Below are 23,316 nucleotides of genomic sequence, written 5' to 3' on the forward strand. Positions count from 1 at the left end.
GCCTTATGGCTAATAATGACACTCAACATTTATGGCACATGAGAATGAGTCATGTCAACTCAAAATACATGTCTAAATTAGCTAAAAACAATTTAGTACATGGGTTACCTAAAATGACATTTAAAAAGGACTATTTTTGTGATGCATGTCAACTAGGAAAATTGTCAAAATCAACTTTCAAATAAAAAAATATTGTTTCTAGTAAAAGACCTTTAGAGCTTCTCCACCTGGATCTTTTTTGTCCTTCTAGAGTAGCTAGTCTTAATCATAATAAATATGCTTTTGTCATTGTAGATGATTACTCAAGATTTACTTGGGTAATATTTTTGAAAAACAAAAGTGATACGTTTTGTGAATTTGAAATTTGATGTAAAAGGTTACAAAATGAAAAATCTTGTTCTATTATAAAAATTCGTAGTGACCATGGAGGAAAATTTGATAATGATCTTTTTGTAAATTTTTGTAACTTGCATGGTATTTCTCATAACTTTGCCTTTCCTAGAGTTGCACCTCAAAATGGTGTAGTAGAAAGAAAGAATAGAACCCTTGAGGAATCTGCTAGAACTATGCTCCAACATAATAAACTTGCTAAATATTTTTGGGCAGAAGCTATTAATACTGCATGCTATATATCAAATAGAGTTCTTATTAGGCCCTTATTAAATAAAGCTCCTTATGAATTGTTCTATGACAGAACTCCAAGGATAGACTACTTTAAAGTCTTTGGGTGTAAATGCTTTATCCTTAACACAAAAGATAGCCTTGATAAATTTGATGCTAAATCTATTGAAGGCATATTCTTAGGATATTCAAGTCATAGTAAAGCATACAGAGTATTTAATAAGAGTTCAAATACTATTGAAGAATCTATGCATGTCAGTTTTTGTGAATCGATTGATCAATCTGTTCTTAAGCTGACTAACGATGATGATGTTGAAAGTACAAATTTATTGTTTGACAACACAGCTAAACCCAATGAAGATGATCTTCAAAGAACATTTGCCGAAATCAGATATCATCCTCAAAAGCAGATTTTGGGAGACCTAACCAAGGGGGTTCAAACTAGAGCTCAGCTGGAACGGATTGCAAACATGGCATTCATTTCTCAACTTGAACCAAAGAAGATTGATGAAGCCATCATCGATGCATTCTGGATGCTAGCCATGACTGAAGAACTGAATCAATTCCAAAGAAACAATGTTTGGGATCTTGTACCTAGACCAAAAGATCATCAAATCATTGGGACAAGATGGATCTTCAGAAACAAGCTAGATGAAACATGTAATGTTATAAGAAACAAGGCAAGACTAGTAGCTCAAGGATACAACCAAGAGGAAGGTATTGATTTTGATGAAACATTTGCTCCTGTTGCTAGACTTGAATCTATTAGAATGTTTTTAGCATATGCAAGCTATATGGATTTCAAACTGTATCAAATGGATGTTAAAAGTGCATTTCTAAATGGTTTTATAAATGAAGAAGTATATGTAAAACAACCTCCAGGATTTGAAAATGAACAATTTCCAGATCATGTTTTTAAACTAAAACGTGCCTTATATGGATTAAAACAAGCACCTCGTGCTTGGTATGACAAACTTAAAACCTTTTTATTAAAAACTGGTTTTTCTGTAGGCAAAGCAGATTCTACTTTATTTATGAAAATATTGAATAATCATACCTTAATTGTTCAAATTTATGTGGACGATATCATCTTTGGATCTACTAACTGCACTCTCTGTGAAGATTTTTCTAAGTCCATGCAGAAAGAATTTGAAATGAGTATGATGGGAGAACTCACCTACTTTCTTGGGCTGCATATTAAGCAAACCAAGGATGAAGTCTTCATCAACCAATCTAAATATGCTCATGAACTTCTGAAGAGGTTCAACATGAACTCAACTGCTTCAAAAACTACTCCTATGAGCACAACTACTGTATTGGATAGAGATGAAGATGGTAAGGTTGTGGATACAAAGTTATACAGAGGTATGATAGGATCACTACTTTATTTAACTGTTAGCCGTCCATATATCATGTTCAGTGTCTTCTTGTGTGCTAGATTTCAGTCAAATCCAAAAGAATCACATCTTAAAGTTGTAAAAAGAATAATGAGATACCTAAAAGACACAGTTGATTTTGGGTTATTTTATTCAAAATCATCTACATTTGATTTAATCTCATACAGTGATGCTAACTTTGCTGGAAGTAAATCTGACAGAAAAAGCACAAGTGGAACATGTCATATGCTAGGGCACTCTCTGGTTTCATGGTTCAGTAAGAAACAAAACTGTGTATCATTATCAACTACTGAAGTTGAATATATAGCTGCTAGCCTATCATATACACAGGTCATCTGAATGAAACAAACGTTGAAAGATTTTGGTTTGAAATTCGAAAATACAACTATTTTATGTGATAACACAAGTGCTATAAATTTATCAAAAAATCCTATTTTACACTCTCGAACTAAACACATTCAAATTAGACACCACTTTCTAAAAGAATAAGTCCTAAACAATATAATCAAACTAGAATTTATACCCACTAATAAACAATTAGCAGACATTTTCACTAAACCTTTAAAAAATGAAGACTTTATAAGAATTAGGAGAGAATTAGGGATATGTGATGATGCATGAAATGCGCATCATGTTAATAAGTTTTTCATGCATTTTGTAACAAGTTTAAGGTTTTAAACCCATGTTTAGATGTATTTTAATAGTAAGGGGTTATGGTTCGAATTTCAGAAAAATCAGAGTTAAAATGAGAGAGTTATGGCTATTTCAGTGTTTGGGCATAGATTCCGAGGTGGATCGGATCCATATCCAACCCAATTAGGTTATTTGGACTTTGGATCAACCCTTAGGAAGCCCAAAACCCAACCCACACGCCTATCCATATCCAATTCAAAATGTTTTGCAGAAAACCCCCCAAAAAATGGCGCCTAGCAAATTTTTATTTTTTAACCCTATTTCTGAAATTCCAAAAAAGTATAAATAGTTTTTTCTAGCAAACCCTAGGCGTCTTTGGCTTTGTTTGGACGCCCCCTACAGTGCTTCTAATTCCAGCAGCTCCTTCCTCTCCATCCTCCCACGTTTTGGCCATTGAAGACCGGTTCATGCTTGGTTTCCAAGCATATTTCGATCTCTTGTGTTTTCTCTTCATCTCTTTCTTTCTCCTTGCTGTATTTTCACCATTTTCTGTACTTTTGCAGGTGTAGCAGAGGTGGAGACCATTAACCTTGTGTGGGAGTGCGAAACACACCAACAAGGTGAGCCGGCCCTACCTCCATCCGGCTTTCTACACCCTCCGATCGAGAATCGGCGCATACTCCATCTTCGGTGGATCTCCAACGTGTAGCAGCTGCAAAGGTGCTGTTTTTTGGTGAAGTCCATCATTCTCGAACTGTTCGGGAAGTCAAGATCAAGCCACGGTCCGCTCTTCTTCATCCCCCCGGTCGTCGGATCTTCCAAGAGGTAGGTCTTCTTCTTCCTTCTCTTCTAGCTAAAACCGAATTGAGTGTTGATTTTCTGAGTGTTTCTTCTTTTCTTTTTGTTTTCAACTTTAGAATAGAGTTCATGCATAGGCCAGCACGATAGATTAGGTTTTCTTTCATTGATTACGTATTTGATTGGTGTTTTTCCGTCGTTTTTCTCTAAAAATATGTAAATCGGCTAGAGGTTTTTCTAGCCGATTTGGGTGTTTTGTTTCCAACGTGTTCTTGAGTTTGTTCTACTGAAAATTAAATTTTAAAATTTCATTTTGATTCGTGGGATTTGAGTGTGTCTTGTTTGCTTTCATTTTTGAAAAAGAAAAAAAAAATCGGCTAGATTTATTCTAGCCGATCTTTGCATTTTCATTAAAAGTGTGTGTTTAGGTTGGTAAGTCGTGTGGTTTGCTGTGTATTTTGTATGTTAACAGCAACATAAACTTGTGTTAGTTCATTTCATTATTTTCGGATTGTTCTAGAGAATCGTTTTTATCATTTTGTGTTTTTGGTATTTTGGATCTATTAAAAAAAAATTACAAAAGTCGAATTTTCATTTCTTTATGTTTTTAAATAAATTTCAGCATAGTGTTGTTCATGTTTGCATTTGTGTAATTAGGAGTTCTTTTTATTATATTTTAATTTAATTTTATCAAAATAGTGGCTACTTAGTAAAATCGTTTTTTGTTAGTTTATGTTTTTAATTTTTTATTTTTGTTGGTCTTCTTCTTCCCCTAGGTGGGGCGGCAGCCATTAGAGCTCAATTCGAGCTCTAGGATATTTTTGGTAATTAGTAATTGCAATTAGGTGTGTTTAATTAGTTAGTCTAGGTTCAATGTATTAGGGTTTATTGCCTTAGCCGTTTTTAGGATTGCATTTAGGTAGGTTTTGGGAATTAGGTTAGTATTTAATCCTAGGAAGTCGATTTTCTATTTAAGTCATTTTATTTCCTAGGTAGCTTTAATTGTATTAGTTTAGAAAGTAGCACCATTAGAAGTTGGCGATTTTTGGGAAGGGAGGTAATTAAGGTAATTGCATTTGAAAAGTTTTTGGAAATAATAGATTCTTCAAAAATCGTGTGGGGTATTTAAAGAAGAATTAAATTTTGAATGTGCATTAAAGAAGGAGTTACTCTTTGATCTTGGAAAGTGTTTTTGAAATTAAACTAAAATTCCAATTTAGGTTCCACGATTTTCAGAAAGGAATAAATGCCCTTTACTCAAGTTGGGAAAGCAAAAATTGTGGGGTTTTCTTCTAAGTTGGACTTTTCATTTTCCAAAGTGAGAATTTAAATACAACTAAGTAGTGTAACTCCCTAATTAAGTTGGCGATTTTTGAGAATCCAAATCATTTCAACTTTTGAGCGTTGATATTTATAACCTTATTCTTCTAACCTTCTCAATTAAAATCGTTAGCTTTGAATTAATTCTAGGGTAACTAATAGGTTACTAATTTAGTCGACCTAATTAAGTGAGTCAAAACTCTAGGTTAAGCCTAGTCAAACCCAAATCAAACCCAGTTAGTCTAGGTCAAGTCAAAGACCAAGACCTAACCCTAGTCAAGTCTTAGTCAACCTTAACCTAAGTTTAGGTCAACCGAGTCTACCTAACCTAATCTAAGCCAAGCCTTGTTGAGTCAACCTTAGTCCGATCCCACCTAAACCAAACCAACTTTAGTTGACTAAGTCAACCCTAAACCGAGTCCAACCTAGTCTTAGTAACCTAACCAAGTCAAAACCTAACCCTAGTCGAGTCTTAGTCCAACCCATGGTGAGTCAAGACCGAGCCTAGTTCGAGTCAACCTTAGCCAAGTTAACCCAACCTTAGCTAAGTCAAAACCGAGCCTAGTTGAGTCAACCGAGTGAAACCTAACCCTATCCTTGTTCTTTAGTGGATTTAAATTCGTTTAGATGTTATTTCTTTTGATTTTGGGTTAATTAGTTTAGTTATTTGATTTAGTATCGTGTAGAAGTGTGTGTGCGTAGACTGTATTTGTTTCGTGTGTGATTTGTGCATTGTGCTTCGTTGACTCGTATTTATTTAGTATTTAACATAGTTAATTCGAATCGCATTTCATTGAGTAGCTTAAGTGTATTTGCATCGTTAGTTAACATAGTTTTAGTCATAATTTGCTTATCGTATTTCGTTCGTCATGCATTTAGCGTAATTGTAATATTCATCTGCATTTACACTGTTATTCAGTGTCATTTAGATTGCATTAGGTTTAATTTGCATTTTATAGTGTTTAAATAGATTCATAAAGTGAATAGTGCACTCAAAGAAAAACTCGATTTTTGCCCTGTCGCACAAGCATTATTTTCCGTGTAAAAATTTCGTGTTTTCCAAAAATTCTTTTTCTGTTCACTTGAGTGGCGTGTTATCTGACTGCAGACCAAATTTCAGCTCTTTCGAAGTTGATTTGGTCTGATTTTTAAGCGTTTTGCGAAAACTGCTTTTTCTGGTTTTTAAATTACAGGACTTTCGATATCCTGATTTTTCCCAGTTTTTAAAATGCTTATATCTGGAGTTCCAGATATCGTTTTTTCATTCTGTAAAAACTGTCAGATTGTTTAATCTGTCAGTTGCAGAACAGAACAAGTTTCGGGAAAATCGGACCTCGTTTTCTTTGTCAAACAGTGGTTTTCCGATAACCTGTCAGAAAGTTATTTTGCACTAGTTAGGGGCATTTTCGTAATTTCCTTAGTTTCGGCATTTTAGACCTGTTTTCAGTAGTTTCTGCATTTTAGGAGCTGCATAATCATCATACAGCATTAGTAGAATTAATTTAGCTAATTTTAGAATTAGTTTAGTATTTTAATTAATTATTGTTTGATAAGTAGCATTTGTTTTATTACTTTCGTAAAATTAGACTTAGTTTTAGTTATTGTTTGCATTGTTAGAATAGAATACTAACTTTGTATTTCCTTCATTTTTAGGTTGAAAAGCATCTTTAGTTTCCAGGGTTATTGTCCAAGTGCGAAGAGCGAATAATTGGTGAAAAGACGGAAATACCCTTGGCGTGGAGCCGAAGACTTAGTTGCTTTTTCATTTTCATTTTAGTAATTAATTGTAGTTGTATTAGCTTTATAATTGTAGATTGACATTTGTAATTAATAAATTAAATTTTAAGAAATACTCTGATTATTTCCTGTTCCCTGAGGATTCGACCCGTACTTACCACTTTATGGAAAGTCGGTTTTTTATACTTTTGGTTGACGATTTTCCAAAGTTTTATTGAAAATACTTGTTTTAAAAAAGATCATTTCAAAATATCAACCAAATTTCGGCGTCGTTGCCGGGGAACGGCGAAATAATTACTTTATTTCTTAGAGTTTGATTTATTAATTTGTTTTAGTTAGTTAATTAGTTGTTTTCTTTCTAGTTAGTAGGATTAGTAAGTGAATATAGGATTAACATAGTTAGTAAATATAGGATTCACGTACTGTTCTTTCTAGGATTCACTTAATTATCATTCTGCAAGGAGCGATTAGACAGGTGGGTTTTAGAAAAACTTAGTTTGTGATTTCCTGTATTTATTTGTTTCAGTATTTTAGAATAGTTTACTTTGTTATTTCTTTATTTAGTTATAGCATTCTCACACAGCTAGATAGCATATCTGTTTCTTAGTACTGTTATTTGTTTTATTTACATTTTAGTACTTGAGTTAGTTAGTTTGAGATTTAGGTCGTTTGCTTACATCTGGTTTTAGTACCAGTGTATGCAGGGGCGACGAGGTCTAGGAACCCCATTACATCCATTTGTTGACAACCCAGAGAGAATTTTACATTCTCATCGAAGTTCGACAACAATGGCTGACATGGATCCTCCACCTCCACCCCCAGTTCATCCACGTCCTCTGCGGGAATACTTCATTCCCACAAACTATGTTCAGGCATCCTGCATTCGGAGACCCGATGTAGGAGCGCCGCATTATGAGATTAAGGCCAACATTATTCAGATGCTTCCATCTTTTTATGGCCTTAGTCATGAGGATCCTTACCGACATTTAGATGAATTCCTCGAAATCTGTTCTACTGTAAAGATACAGAATTTCGATGATGATGCTTTGAGGTTGACTCTATTCCCTTTTTCATTGAAGAACAAAGTCAAGTATTGGCTAAAGTCCTTAGATTCTGTAGAAATAGAGTCATGGGATCAGTTGCAACAGGAGTTTCTTCGGAAATACTTTCCCATTGGTCGTACCAACCAATACTATAGAGCCATCACTAGCTTCTCAGAGCTAGATGGTGAGCGCTTTCATGAGACCTGGGAGAGAATGAAGGATCTCCTCAGGAAATGTCCTCATCATCAGGTGCCGAAATGGCAACTGGTGCAGAGCTTCTACGATGGATTGTCTGACAAGAATCGTCAGATGATCGACTCTTCATGTGGAGGGACATTCATGCTGAAGAGCGAGGACGAAGCATGGAGGTTATTTGATATATTGGCCGAAAATTCCCTCCACCATGCTTCGAGTTCTCATTCGGATAGAGTCACACCCAGCATTCAAAAGAAAGCTGGTGTTCTTGAGATTGGTCCATCTACTGCACTACAGTGCAAGGTAGACATGATTGCTTAGAAGCTGGACCAGCTTCTCTCAGGACCATCCACTACACAGCAGGTGTGTACTCTTTGTGCCAGTCCGGCACACGATATCACTGAATGCCCTTCGGCATCTCAGTACCCTGAATTTGTTCAAGAACAATTTCACGCAGCTCAGGGTTATGTCAGATCGCCGAATAACCCATTTTCATCGACATATAATCCGGGTTGGCGTAACCATCCCAATTTTTCATGGAAGAATCCACAATCTTCCATGCAAATGCCTACATCCTCTCAGCCAGCTCGGCAGCCATCTTTTACTCAATCATTCCAAAGACCGAGCTATTCTCAGTCTTCTTCTTCAGTCACTCCCCCGATTCAGCAGGAGTCTGCCCCGCAGACATCTTTTGAGGAGAGACTTCTCCAGGCATTCCAAGAGGTGAAAACCTCTAATCAGAATGCCTTCGATAAGTGTAGCCAGATATTGAGCTCACATACGCAGTCCATTGCGAAGTTAGAGTCGCAAATGGGACAGTTAGCTGAGGCTATTAGTTGGAGACCTGAGGGTACATTACCGAGTCAGGCTGTCATGAACCCAAAGGGCAAGGACCAGATGACTGGAGGCCTGTTTCATACTGAGACACAGCATAAGGCCAAATCTGTTATGGCCCTGAGGAGTGGACGTGAGTATCATGTCGAGAGTAGAGAGAGAGAGAGTAGAGAGAGGATATAGGAGCTAGAGACCATTGTTTCACCTACGTCGGCTCAGCCATCATTATCATCCCCATCCCCATCCCCATCATCATCTTCATTACCATCATCATCATCATCTTCATCCTCAGTTCAGAAGAAGGATAGGAGTGAGCCTTCTCACAAAGAGAAGGAACCACCCGAGTATATTCCCCCACCACCCTATCCCAATGCATTAGAGTCTCCTGGATATAGAGGGAAGCAAGGTGCGAAGATCCAGGACATGCTTGACATATTCAAGCATGTGCAGATCAACCTACCTTTGCTCGATGCGATTCAGCAGGTGCCGGCATATGCCAAATTCCTGAAGGAGCTATGTACGCAGAAGCGTAAATCTAGAGAGAGAGTTCCTAACAGGGTCCATTTGACTGAGCAGGTGAGTTCAGTACTTCAGCATCAGACACCACCAAAGCTCAAGGACCCTGGAGCCCCTATCATTGCGTGTATGTGAACACCCCAAATTTTTCAAAATGTTGTAAATATACCCTTTTTGCCTTTTTCCCCCATCTTTTGGGTAATTGAGTCGGCTTTAAATCTAAATTCCATTTTTTTTATTTCTCAAATTTTGTTGAAATTAAATTCATTTTATATAGCTGACTCAATTTTGGATCCGGATCTACATCAAAATCCAAATATGAGCTTCATTATCCAATTTTAAATCAAATTATCAAAATTATCAAAAATAATTTTTGAAAAAGCTCAGACACTTTGTCCGATATCCGTTTGGATCCATCACGTTATATTTCTCGATTCGAGTGCCAGAACTTGAATATTTCCTCAAAAACCGGGGGTCAAAACCCATTCTTCTGAAGAAATTTTCCTGAAATAGTCTGAAATTCTAAGGAAAATACTTTTGTAAAAATTCTTTTTTAGGAAAATACAAAAAAAATTAGGGTTTAGTCTTTGTTTTCTCAGTTTTTCATTCTAAAAAAATAAAAATAAAAAAAAATAGAAATATTGAGAAAAGAACACAAAAAAAAAAAATCAAAATCAAAAGTAAACGAAGGCAGTTGCAGTGGTTTTTGAAAACCCGTTTTTGGAAAAAAAAACATTTTAGAAAAACATCTTTTTGAATTTGTTTTTTTGAAAGAGCCATTTTTCGTAAAATTGGTGACGGGTTTTCCTGCGTAGGAGAGGAGAGGGCGGCGCCTCTGAGGGAGGAGAGTCTTCCTCCATGACCTCCACCCTCTGATCCTCTTCTTCCATCAACAAGCACCCTGAGCCCTTCATCTTTAACCACTTTCCTCCTTCGCGAAGCTCCCACCAAACCCTCCAGAACTCCCCCCCATGTGTGATCCGGTTGCCCCATCACCCTTCGATCATCCACGACTGCTTCTTCACCTCCCCATTGGCATCTTCTTCTTCAATCCACCCGTTATCACCCCTCCACCTCCTTTTGCCTTCACTAAATCCGCCATTCACCTCTTCATGGTGTTCTTCATATCGAGCAAAGAAAATCACGCCTCACCGATCTATCAGCCTCTTTCACGATGACCTTCCTCTTCGCCTTCCTATCTCCTCCGTTTATCCTCAAGTAATAGGTCGACTACCTCTGCCATTACAGGTAAGTACGTTTTCTTCTCCTCTGTAAATTTTTCTTTCCTTTGTGATTTCTTGCTTCTTAAACCCATTAACGCACCTTGGGTAATGTTGAGTTGCCTGTGCAACATCGACACGCCCATATGCAATAGCGATGGAACGTTTGTTCCAACATTTCCCTCTTACGTTTATTAAAATTTCTCTGATTTTTGTTAAATATCTGTCTTCTAATTTGTCATTTTCATTATCCGATCTACCTACTGCCACAATGGAGGAATACAATGTTCCAACCTATTTCATTTTTTTTTTTTAAGTTTGCATCTAACCTTAGATCTCGTTTTAGATAAGTAATAGGTATTCCTAATGTCCATTTCTCTGCCGTCTGTTGGTTGTGATTGCCTATTGTGTTTGATTTTCTGTTTTCCACCTTTCATTTATTGGATTTAATATCGGTGATGCCATCATTTCCATCTTTAGAATATAGCAGCGATGGATTTTACATGACATCGGTTTATTTACATCACCCTGTGCATTGGGATTCCATTTCCTCAGTGTAATCCCGTGGTTGCTTCATACACTGTTTTAAAGATGTTCTGATTCACCATACACCTGGATCCTCTATATTTTACTTTATCATTAGGCATGCTGTGTCTGCAAAACATTAGTTTCTGCACACCGGACTTCATCTGCAAACAGGAAGATGGCAAGCTTTTTTCAAAAAAAACCTGTGACAGCGTTCATAACATGGTAATTTTAAGTGTACACGAGTTGTCATGGTTCATCATCAAGTACCTCCACAGTGATCTGCATGTTAAAGCCTGAAAACTTTGGTGACGAATTCTCCAGTACAGAATCTGCTGAAATCGTGGCATATAAGACACTTTGAGTTCTCTGGATAAGATGACTCCCCCTTTTGATTCTCATTTTGTTATTAGCATTTTATTCCTGCGCGAAAGATAAAGGAGAGATCATGGATATTGATGAAATGGGTTACAAAATCAGGTTTGACGGGTCAGCGCCTACAGATAACCAGGTGGAATCAGGTAAGAAAGCCTCACTGCTACTTTTTTTTGCATCAATCCTTTTAAATTTTGACATTATATATATATATATTCTATGTTCCTGAAATTATAACTCTGTGTTTTTCCTCTTAATGATAAAATGATAATCCAATTCGTTTGTTAATAAGCAATCGTCGGGTTATAAACCTTGGATATTTTGGCACAAATATCTTGTAACCAGTTTATATTGGGCCTAATCGGATGGGACCCTCAAGAGGTAAGGCCTGATCATCTCTCTGATTTATTTGGGAATTACCAACTGCTCTGATTGCCAGCATGAAGTTGAAATGCTGTAAATTCCAATACAAAGGTCCCACAACATTTGTTAGTACTTGTGCACGTCACCTGCACAAGACACCTGAGTAATTCAAACAACATTTATGAGAGGTTGTTGGAGAAATTTGAAACTGAGAAAACAATTAATTCTCCTGCGATGACAGTTTGCAGAACCATGCTGATGTTCCCATATGTGGATGATTCTGTAGCAAAGGTGACACTTCCTTTTATCATAAATCTAACAATTCAGTAAGCGGGCAAAGGCAGAAGGTAACTTTGTTGATAATATTGCAAATTTTCCTCTTCAATTGGAAGGAATCAATCTTACAATACCCAGAAGAAGTGTTTTCTTTCCCCTCAATTTGAGCTAAATTGCGAAAACTATGGCTGAAGTGAATTATCATTGTGATCGCAGGTTCCATTCACTAAAGTTTAAATATGATGAGCTAATATCCTACTATGGCGTCCACGCAGTTGGGGTACAACCAATCATTTAAGATTAAGCAAAGACCAGCTCTTTTCAGTTCGTATTTCTTAAAGACATGAGGGGCTCAAGTGAATCTACAGAGTCAAGGGAATCAACTTCTAAAAGATTGGGATCCATATAGCTACATCCACCAAAGCTGCTCGTAAACAAGGACAAAATCTGCAGGGAACTGTCAGGCTTCCATGTATCACTACCAAATCAAAAATTTCCTCTCAGATGAGTCATCTTTTCATCATATTTTATAGCACTTACAGCATTTGGTTGATGTTTGACATGCTTTACTGTGGGATTGCCTAAAAATTTGTAGCACCAACATTGTCATCGGTGCATGTAATGTTGTTTTGTGGCCCTACGAATTTGTAGTAAATTCATCTGGGTTAGATGCTTTTATCTGAAATTGCAACACCTGAACCACAATATTTTAAGTTTGCTGTAATATGTTTACTCTGTTCTTATGCTGCATGTTTATACCTGTGCTTAGTGTATTAGCGATGTAAGTTTGTGCAAACTTTCGATGCTGAATTCTTTTACTTGCTTTTCTGACTGCAAATCACCAACACACCATCGTCCACCTCCATAGCAGTCACTCAGCACTGCTGTAGCCTTTATTTGTCATGTTTATAGCAATACCAAGATATTGCTGTGTTCATCTTATTACATCACTTATGGCAATACCGAGTATTGCTGTAGTTTCCTTATGCACATAAACATACCAATTTCCACTCCACTGTACACTCCCAGCAATCCAAGAGTTGGCCCTTGCCCACGGCTCCATGGCCATCCCTTGTGGCACCCTCTCCATTAGCACCATTTGGAAACAGCAGCCTGCCAATATTGTCAGGAATATGCACCTTGAATTTTTCTGCTGCTGAGAGTATGTTAGGGATGACTGCAGTTGATTGTTGGGGATCATTTACCCCCTTTCTTGCCAATGTTATCTGTTGTCCTCAGTTGCAAGCCACTCTTACAGTTCTTATCGGGGAATCTAGCAAAACATCTGGTTTACTTGCTTTAGACATAAATCATGCAAATTACTGCCTGTCAGATGTTCAGAAGATCTTGACAAACCAGGGTGCAAATGAAAACCTTCAACACATATGTTCGTTACAGCCTTCCAATCTTACTCAAAGTTCTTGTCCAATTAAAGATGTAAATGAGTTTGAGACCACTGCAGATGTGTCTAAACTTTTGGCTGCATGTGGGAAGGTTGATGCAGTAAAGTAGTGTTTACAGCCAGGTGTGTCAAAGTGTTGTATCTGAGTCTGCAAAGAGAATTGTCTTGATGGATTCTTCTCTTTCGACTCCCATGAGGGAGTCCAAATGTTCCTGAGCTCTCAACTGCAATTGATGATTGCATGAGGGTTGTCTACAGATGGTTAACTAGTCGCCTGGATCCAGATGGTGCAAAGGAAGTTCTCAGGCGTATGTCCAATTGCAATGAAGAATCAGGTTGTCTGTTACCAAGCTTGCCTTCAGATGCAGCACTTGACCACACTTCAAGAATCAGTTTCACGTGCGATTTGAATGACAATATTGATGCTCCATGGCCATCAGCTTCTTTAGTATCAACATCTTCATGCAATAAATCAATTTCATTCACAGCCATTTCCAGCTTCACAGGCCCATTTAGCTTTGTAATAGACACCCTTCACATCCCTATCTCATTGATGTCACCACCTGTATGCCCCTTTTGTACATATACTTCCCCATTGATTTAGTACTATATTATATATACATTTTCACATTAAATCTTTCACAAAAACTTATGTTGCCACTCTTGTATTATAGATATGCATACTATCATTTAGCTTTCATATATATATGCATGACATTTTCTTGTATTGCTTATGCTAACTCTGTTTTGCAGGAATATATGAGGGATTTAGATCTTCTTTTCTTAAGTTAGATATTTCCCATCTTTTCAGAATTCAATCTCATAATGTAATAATTAGATGTAATGAAAATATTTCACATTTCCTGCTCTAGATTAGAATGAATGAGCATTTGTAAATATCATAAATTGCTTATTCTCATACCTTTTACCTTCACTTTTCAAAATCTCACAATGGTGAAACACGAATGGCACGTGCACCATTTCATAAAAGGTAAATTAATCCTAAGTTGATGATTTACATCAATGGCCATAGTCAGGATGTAAACAAAACTTAGGATTTTTATCTTTTATAAAATAACATTGGATCTGCACTGGATCCTCTTCAAAATCATCATATTTTCAAACATTTCCTTCTTTTATTAGAGTTTAACTTAGAATTTGCTCAAAATATATACCAATGGCCATAGTCAGAGTATATTGAGAACCAATTCCATTTTAAACTTTATAAAAGCACAAAAATATATTTCATTCTTCACCTGAATTTAAATATAGATTATTATATAATACATTCAATGACCATAGTCAAGGATGTATTATATCTTCAATCTTATTTTAATTCATTTAAAGAATGAAATAGCTTTTCAAAATCCAATTTCAAAATTCTTTTAATTCATTCATCATTTAGGATAGAACTGCATCATATTTTCAAAATTACTTTTTCAAAACTCCAAGTGATGTAAATATCTTCTTCAATCAAATCTTCAATCCTATTCATCTTTTTCAATTCTATTTTATTTTTCCATCTCAGAGTCCAATTTAACTTTGAGATTTCAATTTCACTTCGTATTCAGAATTTCCAATTCAAATTCATTTTCAAAGTTCAATTTTATTTTTGAAATTGCAAAATCATTTTCAAAAGCTCCAATCAAACTCAAAGTTCAATTTAAACTTTGAGATTCTTGATTCATTTCAAGCCTCAAATCCCAGGTCTAAATTGACTTTGGGATTCATCTGTATATTCAAAATCCAATGTCTAAAATTTCTTTTTCCAAGATTCAACACTCATATTGGATCTCAGACTTCAGATCCAATTCTATTTTAGGATCCAAGACCCAATTTCACATTTGGATCTCAGACTTCAGATCCAAAACCATCTTAGCATCTAGAGTCCAACTCCAGGTTGGATCTTAGGCTTTAGATCCAAATCCATTTTAGGATCCAGAGTCCAACTCTACTTTGGATCTCAGACTTCGGATCCAATTCCTCTTTAGGATCCAGAGTCCAACTCTACTTTGGATCTCAGACTTCAGATCCAAATCCATGTTAGGATCCAGAATCCAATTCTACTTTGGATCTCAGACTTCAGATCCAAATCCATCTTAGGATCCAGAACCCAATTTCACATCGGATCTCAGATCCCAGATCTTAAGTCCATTTTAAGATCTAACTCCATTCCCAATTCTAGATTTCAAAATCCAATTCCATTTTTCAGATCTCATCTGAATTCCCTAAATCAATTTCTATTCTTAAGTATCATTTGAGTTCCTCAATCTATTTCAATTTAAAACTTCAAAAAAAATCTAAATTCAAGTATTCATTTCCTTTCCTAAAATCAAATTCAAAGTTCAAAATCCATTTCTGACTTTGAAACTCCACTTCTCTTCATTTTCAAAGCTTCAAGTCATTCTTTCTCATTTATTCTCCCAACTCTGATTTACTTCAAAAACTTAGAACTCCTCTGATCTATCTCAAAAGTTCTAAAGTTAGATTCAAATCATTTCTTCACTCTCTTATCAAATCCATCTCAGAACACTTGGAAATTTTCAAAATATCTTTCAGAAGGAGCATACATTTTGCATTGCACAAGCATGATTCTTTGTGCATTTAGAGATAGAATAAATTCTTAGATTATATTTAGGCAAAGCAAAAGGCACAGATTCGATCCTTGGTTCGATTACCTCTGGTAAAGGCACCAGGAACGGTCGAACCTCGTACCGACGAGCGAATCCCGTCTCTCCATCTTTCCCGCGAATTTTCAAAACGGAGGCGAGTAATTTTCTAAATATTTTCAAATGAAGGTCAAGTGAGACTACGCAAAATAGTTCCTCTTCCCTCTTTCTTTCTTTCTTTTCTCTTCTCTTTCTCTTTTCTTTCTTTCTTCAAAAAGGAGAAAAATAAGAGGTTGGAAAGGAAAAGAGAAGGAAGAGAGAGAAACCACGAGAGAGGAAAAATTTTGCGATGATCACAGTTTTGGCGACCGTGATGGGACTCGTCTTCGTCCGGTTGGATCTATGCCTTTGCTTTGCTTTTATATAATCTAAGTCTTTATTCTAACATATGTCAGCTACATTTCCATGCAAACCTTAGGAGCCTAGACTCTGTCCTAAAAGCTGACATCATTGCATATAGGATCTAAGTATGGTTTGGTAGGACCATATTGAGGAGATTATCCATGTTCACATTAGACTTAGGTCTTAAATACAACTCTCCTCAATTTTAGGGATTGAATGCAAACAATGTATGCAAGTGTCTGCTTCTTCTTTATTTAGATCTATCTCTTTAGGACTTGCATTAGAGCCTTCTGATTTTATTGCATGTAGATCATATTTTGAAAACATCCCTACCTATATTGTCCCGGTCTTCACGTTGCTAGGCTGTCTCACTGAACCATAGTTCGGGAGAGAGCCTCACAACTGGACCACTTATTTGGGTTCGCGCCCCCCTACCACGTACCTAAGGGCCATAGTCCGAGGTATATCGGTAGGTGCTCAAGGATGTTGGGAAGCCATTACCTTAGAACCGAAGAGATATCTTTATATGCCACGTATTTCGAGCTTCGGCTTGAGTATATCGGCATACCTTGATTGGAATCAGATGATATAAATCTTAGAGTTAGGATTAAGGTCCTATCTGCCATTTCAAATATTGCATTTAGAGTCAGCCTTTAGGGAATGCTGTGTGCACATCTTTGTTGATATGACTTTAGTTATGCAATGTCTCTCATATTTTCTTATATATATATATATATCAAACCTTTCCAAAACCCTGGGCATATTATTCAAAATTTCCTTCTCTTCAGAAACCCCAGGTGTATTTTTCTTTTCCTTTCTTGATTTCTTTAAATTCTTTTCTGATCCTGCCTGCAATTTTTCCAACTTTTCAAAATTTACCATCCATTATTCTAAAATTTTCTTCTACATATCTTCTAAATCTATTTTGTAACAAAAATCTCTTTCATCAAGAGATGTCCTTTTAATCATATTCTAAATTGTTTATTTCTTCTCACGGGAAAATAATACGACTGTCATGCCTCTCGTGCGGGCTCAATCCCTAGTAGTGGGATATCTCTTTGTCAATTTGATTTCTTCCTTTATCAAAGTTTCCTCCAAAATCTTTCTAAAAGGGTTCCATTTTGTCCTACCAGAGAGAGCATTCGGTATTAACGGGTGGTTCAAACTAAGATCAGAGGCCGCACCAGTCAGAAGTAAGAATTGAGAAATGGACTCTCAGAGGTTTGCCAGAGAAGGAGGTCAGGACAGCCAAAATGAGATTGATCCTGCCATATATCGGTTGTTCAAAAAGATGATGGTTGAGATATTATCCGAGCAGGCTGAAGCCAGTTTTGGAAAAGCTCCCACCAAGAAAGAGACACCTATCACTTTCCGAACGAGCAAGCACAACGATGGCAGTGCAGGAAGTTCTAAAACCAGCGGGGGCAGCTACAAAGGCGACCCGGGCAATCAAAACAGCAATTTGGAGTCATCTAGAAACCAGAAGGGAAAGTTCAGCAGAAACCAAGATAAACCACTTCAATCCAATCCTCCGCAGAAGGAGAAGAATCAGGAAAAGCTAAAGCGTAAAGATTGGAGTAGCAACCGAGATTTCACTCCCTTGGATGAGCCGTTGGATAAAGTTCTTGAATACATGTTGACCAAGAGACTAGTCAGGCTCCCAAAAGCCACAAGTCCTTCCACTATCTTGGGAAAATACAAGAACCAATTCTGCAAATTCCATCGGACAACAGGACATGACACTGATCATTGCTTTGTTTTCAAAAATATTATTCAAGACTGCATTGATAGGAATCTTTTTATTGAAGACAAAGAAGAAAAGTGCCCGATTCCCCTAAACCAAGCATGCTCAGTCTAGTTCTCAGAAAAGGGACGGCTCTCGACAAAAATCAGGCAAGCCAAAGGAGACAAAGCATGTTGGCTGGAGTTATGATCGCAAATTTTCCCCTTTAGGTCAGCCAGTCGAGGAGGTTCTCGAATACCTGCTCACGGAAGATATGATCAAGCTTCCCAGGGGAGTTGATCCTTCAGTCACCATGGGAAAATGGAAAGAATGTTTTTGCAAATTCCATCAAGTAAGGGGGCACGATACAGAGCATTGCTTCGTCCTCAAAAACATCATACAGGATTTCATCGACAAAGAAATTTTGGTACCAAATGAAGGAGGGGAACAACCTGCAGTTCCAACCTAGACTCTTCCGGATCACCAGAAGAATTGATAAAACCAAAGTTTCCTGCTTTCGTCTCTTTTTGTTAGTTATCTTGTAGGGGCCAGTCAGTTCAGCCTTTTATGGATCTTTTCCTTTTAAAGTTCTTGTAAATATTCAGTTTTTGTCAGCGAACCTTTACTTATCAATGAAATGTCAAGTTTTCTTTATTCAAATACTTTCTTCTTTCGCCATACTGGGGCATTTAAATTCCTGTTCTTTTCAGAATATGAGACAATCCTGACATCATTCATGAGAGAAATGATATTGCCTATGAGGGCTTTTTCAAAAATCATGAAATTTAAAAAAAAAAAAATATCTTCGTTATGACCAAGGAGTTCAAATATTCCTTGGTCTAACCTTTGACAAAAAATCAACCCTCGTGTTGATCACGTCTTCAAAAATAAGTTTTTCAAACCGTTATATTGAAAGATCAACCTTTGTGTTGGTCTTATCTTCCAAAATGAATTTAGACTTTTCAAAGATCAATCCTTGTGTTGATCTTATCTTTCAAAATGGATTTTAAATCTTTATATTCAAAGATCAACCTTTGTGTTGGTCTTATCTTTCAAAATGGATTTCAAATCTTTTTATTCAAAAGATCAACCCTTGAGTTGGTCTTATCCTCCAAAATTGATCTCAAAACTTTTCAAAGATCAACCCTGGCGTTGTTCTTATCTTTTAAAATGGGTTATAAATCATCATATTCAAAGATCAATCATTGCATTGGTCTTATCTTCCAAAAATGGGTTTTAAATCATTATATTCAAAGATCGACCCTGTGTTGGTCTTATCTTCCAAGATTGGTTTTTAAGCATTATCTTCAAAGATCAACCCTTGTGTTGATCTTATTATCAATTTCAAACTGTTATTTTTAGAAATCAGATCTATTGTTGATCTTCTTCTTCAAAAATAGGTTTTAAAAAACCATTGCCTTCAAAAATTGACCCTCATGATGATCTCTCATGTTGATTCGAAGGATCAGTCCTCGCACTGATCATTCTTCTTGCGGTGGATTTTCTTCCCAAAAATGATTTTTCACTTAAATAAACATTTCCCTTTAAAGATCCCACGTGCAGGCAGGATCAGACAAACTCTTTTTCAAAAAATCTTCTCAACTTTTCAGTTAATCTTGTTATCTTTATTAGTTGCATTCATTTCATCTTCAATTTAATCAAATTTTCGTCAGTTCATTATCTTTATCAATTTTTTGTCAAGTTTTCATCAATGTCATTAAATTCTATCAATTTTTATTCTTTAACCCTTTCAGGTTAAGGGATAAACCTGATGCCTCTTTCCCATGAGGTATTTTCTAAATCTTCTTTTTTTCGCCCTTTCAGGTTAAGGGATAAACCTGACCCTCGTTGTCCGAGGTGTTTTACCCCTTTCAGGTTAAGGGAAAAACCTGACCCTCGTTGTCCGAGGTGCGGCCCTTTCAGGTTAAGGGATAAACTTGACCCTCGTTGTCCGAGGTGCTCCCATTCAGGATAAGGGATAATCCTGAAACCCCTCGTAGGAGCCACGACGCTACCTATGAGGATTCTTTTATAAATACAAGTTTTATTAATCTTTGTTGATTTTCTAGATTTATATCAGTTTCTCTTCATTAAAACTCTTTAAATTCTATTTTTCTTTCCATTCATGATAAGGGATAATCCTGAAACCCCTCGCAGGAGCGATAGTGCTACCTATGAGGATTCTTTTGTAAATAACAAGTTTTATCAACCTTCATTTGATTTTCTAAATTTTTATCAATTTCTCTTCATTTAATTTTTCCTTAAAATCATTCTTTTCCCATTCAGGATAAGGGATAATCCTGATACCCCTCATAGGAGCATCGCTGCCACCCGTGAGAATCCTTTTCCAAAACAAATTTCCAAATAAATCTATTTAAATTCCTCTCCATGTTTATAAATTTTATTCTTCTTCAAATAAAGGGATAAATCTGGATTATTCCCCCATAAATTCTTCAATTCTCATCAAATTTTATTCTATATTCTTTTAGGATAGGGGAAGATCCTGAAGCCGTTCGAATCTTAGGCCATCTTGGGTCAAGGATCTCGAATAAAAACCCTCATCTTCATCATCAAAATCTACTCATGCTTCTGTCAATCCTTCAAATTCCAACTCTTGGGTAGAAATTATTTCCTTCCCGTCTGAGTTCCGACTCAGGTTTTTGTTTTTGTTTTTGTTTTTGTTTTTGTTTTTGTTTTTGTTTTTGTTTTAAAAATCCGGGTTCCGACTCGGGTTTCCCTTTTTTTTATATATATATCGTTTGAAGTCTCGAGTTCCGACTCGGACTTCCTATCGGATTCAACGCTCGTGTTGGAACCGATCGTACCCTTGAAGATTCGAGTTTTTCAAAACTCAGGTTCTTCCCATTTTTTATCATTATTTTTAAAAATCCGAGTTCCGACTCGGGTTTCCCTTTTTTATATATATATCGTTTGAAGTTTCGAGTTCCGACTCGGACTTCCTATCGGATTCAACGCTCGTGTTGGAACCGATCGTACCTTTGAAGATTCGAGTTTTTCAAAACTCGGGTTCTTCCCATTTTTATCATTATTCTTAAAAATCCGTGTTCCGACTCCGGTTTCCCTTTTTTATATATATATTGTTTGAAGTCTCGAGTTCCGACTCGGACTTCCTATCGGATTCAACGCTCGTGTTGGAACCGATCGTACCCTTGAAGATTCGAGTTTTTCAAAACTCGGGTTCTTCCTTTTTTATCATTATTTTTGAAGATCCGGGTTCCGACTCGGGTTTTCCCTTCTTTATATATCGTTTGAAGTCTCGAGTTTTGACTCAGACTTCCTATCGAATTCAACGCTCGTGTTGGAACCGATCGTACCCTTGAAGATTCGAGTTTTTCAAAACTCGGGTTCTTCCATTTTTATCATTATTTTTTTTAAAGATCCGGGTTCCGACTCGGGTCTTCCCCTTTTATATTTATATATCATTTGAAGTTTCGAGATCCGACTCGAACTTCCTATTGGATTCAACGCTCGTGTTGGAACCGATCGTACCCTGGAAGATTCGAGTTTTTCAAAACTCGGGTTCTTCCATCTTTATCATTATTTTTTAAAAGATCCGGGTTCCGACTCGGGTCTTCCCTTTTCATATTTATACATCATTTGAAGTTTCGAGTTCCGACTCGAACTTCCTATCAGATTCAACGCTCGTGTTGGAACCGATCGTACCCTTGAAGATTCGAGTTTTTCAAAACTCGGGTTCTTCCATCTTTATCATTATTTTTTAAAAGATCCGGGTTCCGACTCGGGTCTTCCCTTTTCATATTTATACATCATTTGAAGTTTCGAGTTCCGACTCGAACTTCCTATCGGATTCAACGCTCGTGTTGGAACCGATCGTACCCTTGAAGATTTGAGTTTTTCAAAACTCAGGTTCTTCCATTTTTATCATTATTTTTAAAAGATCCGGGTTCCGACTCGGGTTTTCCCTTTTTATATTTATATATCGTTTGAAGTTCCGAGTTCCGACTCGGACTTCCTATCGGATTCAACGCTCGTGATTGGAACCGATCGTACCCTTGAAGATTCGAGTTGTTCAAAACTCGGGTTCTTCCATTTTTATCATTATTTTGAAGATCCGGGTTCCGACTCGGGTTTTCCCTTTTTATATATCGTTTGAAGTCTCGAGTTTCGACTCGGACTTCCTATCGGATTCAACGCTCGTGTTGGAATCGATCGTACCCTTGAAGACTCGAGTTTTTCGAAACTCGGATTCCCCATTTTTATCATTGTTTTAAAAATCCGGGTTCCGACTCGGGTTTTTCCTTTTATTTGAAGTCTCAAGTTCCTACTTGAACTTTCTTTTGAATCCAATGCTCGTGTTGGACAAAATTATTGGGTTGAGAAATCCGAGTTTTCAAACTCGATTTTCACTGATTTCTTATATTTGAAAAACTGAGTTCCGACTTGGATTTTCGCTTTTGTATATCCTTATTTTCCCAAAGTTCCTCCTTGAACTTCCCCTTCAGGATAAGGGATAATCCTGAAACACCGACAATCATTTTTGCTCAATTCTCAAATATCTTCGAATATCGGTCTCATTTTCAAATCCTCTTTTTGAAAAACCCAGTGCTCGTACTGGTGTGCATTTTTCAAAAACCCGGCGCTCGTACTGGGACTTTCTCTTTGAAATTCAGTGCTCGTGCTGGTACATCTAGCGCTCGTGCTAGTGTTTGGCTGACTAATCAGTTAGCCATCCAGGTTTAGCCTTTGTGCTAACCAAACATCATCATCTCAAGTCTTAAATTCTCAATTTCAACCTTCGGGTTATCATTTTGTCAAAAATCAATCTTTTTCTCTTGCGAAGGACCCTCTCCAGGGAGAGTTCGAGGGAGCTCGTTCTTTTCGCATGCAACCATCTTTCGTTCGCAAGAACCCTCTTCCAGGGAGAGTTTGAAGGGACTCATTTTCTTAGCGAACAGTTTGCAAAACAACAACCAACTTTACACAAGAGAACCCTTTTTCCAGGGAGAGCTTCGACGGAAGCTCGTTTCTTTTGTGGTCCCTGTTTTTATCATCTTTGGCCAACCCCTTCACAGAGGACCCTCTTCTAGGGAGAGTGTGATGGACTCGTTCCTCTGTGATACTTTCTCAATTTTGTTTTTGGCCGCCTTTCCATAAGAGAAGCCTAGAGATAGGGAGTTTTGACGAAAACTTAATTTCTCTTCGAAAGTTCCGTTTTGCAAACACCTCCTCTTTCAGGGAAGAGAGGAGTATTTCCAACTTCCCATTCAGGTAAGGGCTTAAGCCCGAGTCTCTCTTTTTGGGGAAAAAGAGAGGAGAATTTTGTTACGGACATGTCGACTCGATAT

At 37.0% G+C, this 23,316-nt stretch overlaps 1 non-coding gene and 1 pseudogene across 1 annotated transcript; one reads left to right on the forward strand and one right to left on the reverse strand.

Annotated features, from left to right (window-relative positions):
• Positions 1 to 7,695: 7,695 nt before the first annotated feature.
• LOC149816732 (small nucleolar RNA R71) lies at positions 7,696 to 7,800 on the reverse strand. Its single transcript, XR_016427789.1, has one exon. It is a non-coding gene; the product is annotated as a small nucleolar RNA R71 (small nucleolar RNA).
• A 4,011-nt stretch (positions 7,801 to 11,811) lies between these two features.
• LOC149816733 (putative GPI-anchored protein At1g61900 pseudogene) lies at positions 11,812 to 13,859 on the forward strand (annotated as a pseudogene).
• Positions 13,860 to 23,316: the final 9,457 nt, after the last annotated feature.

This window comes from Nuphar pumila, chromosome 14, assembly GCF_984573655.1.
Source record: "Nuphar pumila chromosome 14, dmNupPumi1.hap1.1, whole genome shotgun sequence".
In the NCBI taxonomy this organism is placed as follows: domain Eukaryota; kingdom Viridiplantae; phylum Streptophyta; class Magnoliopsida; order Nymphaeales; family Nymphaeaceae; genus Nuphar; species Nuphar pumila.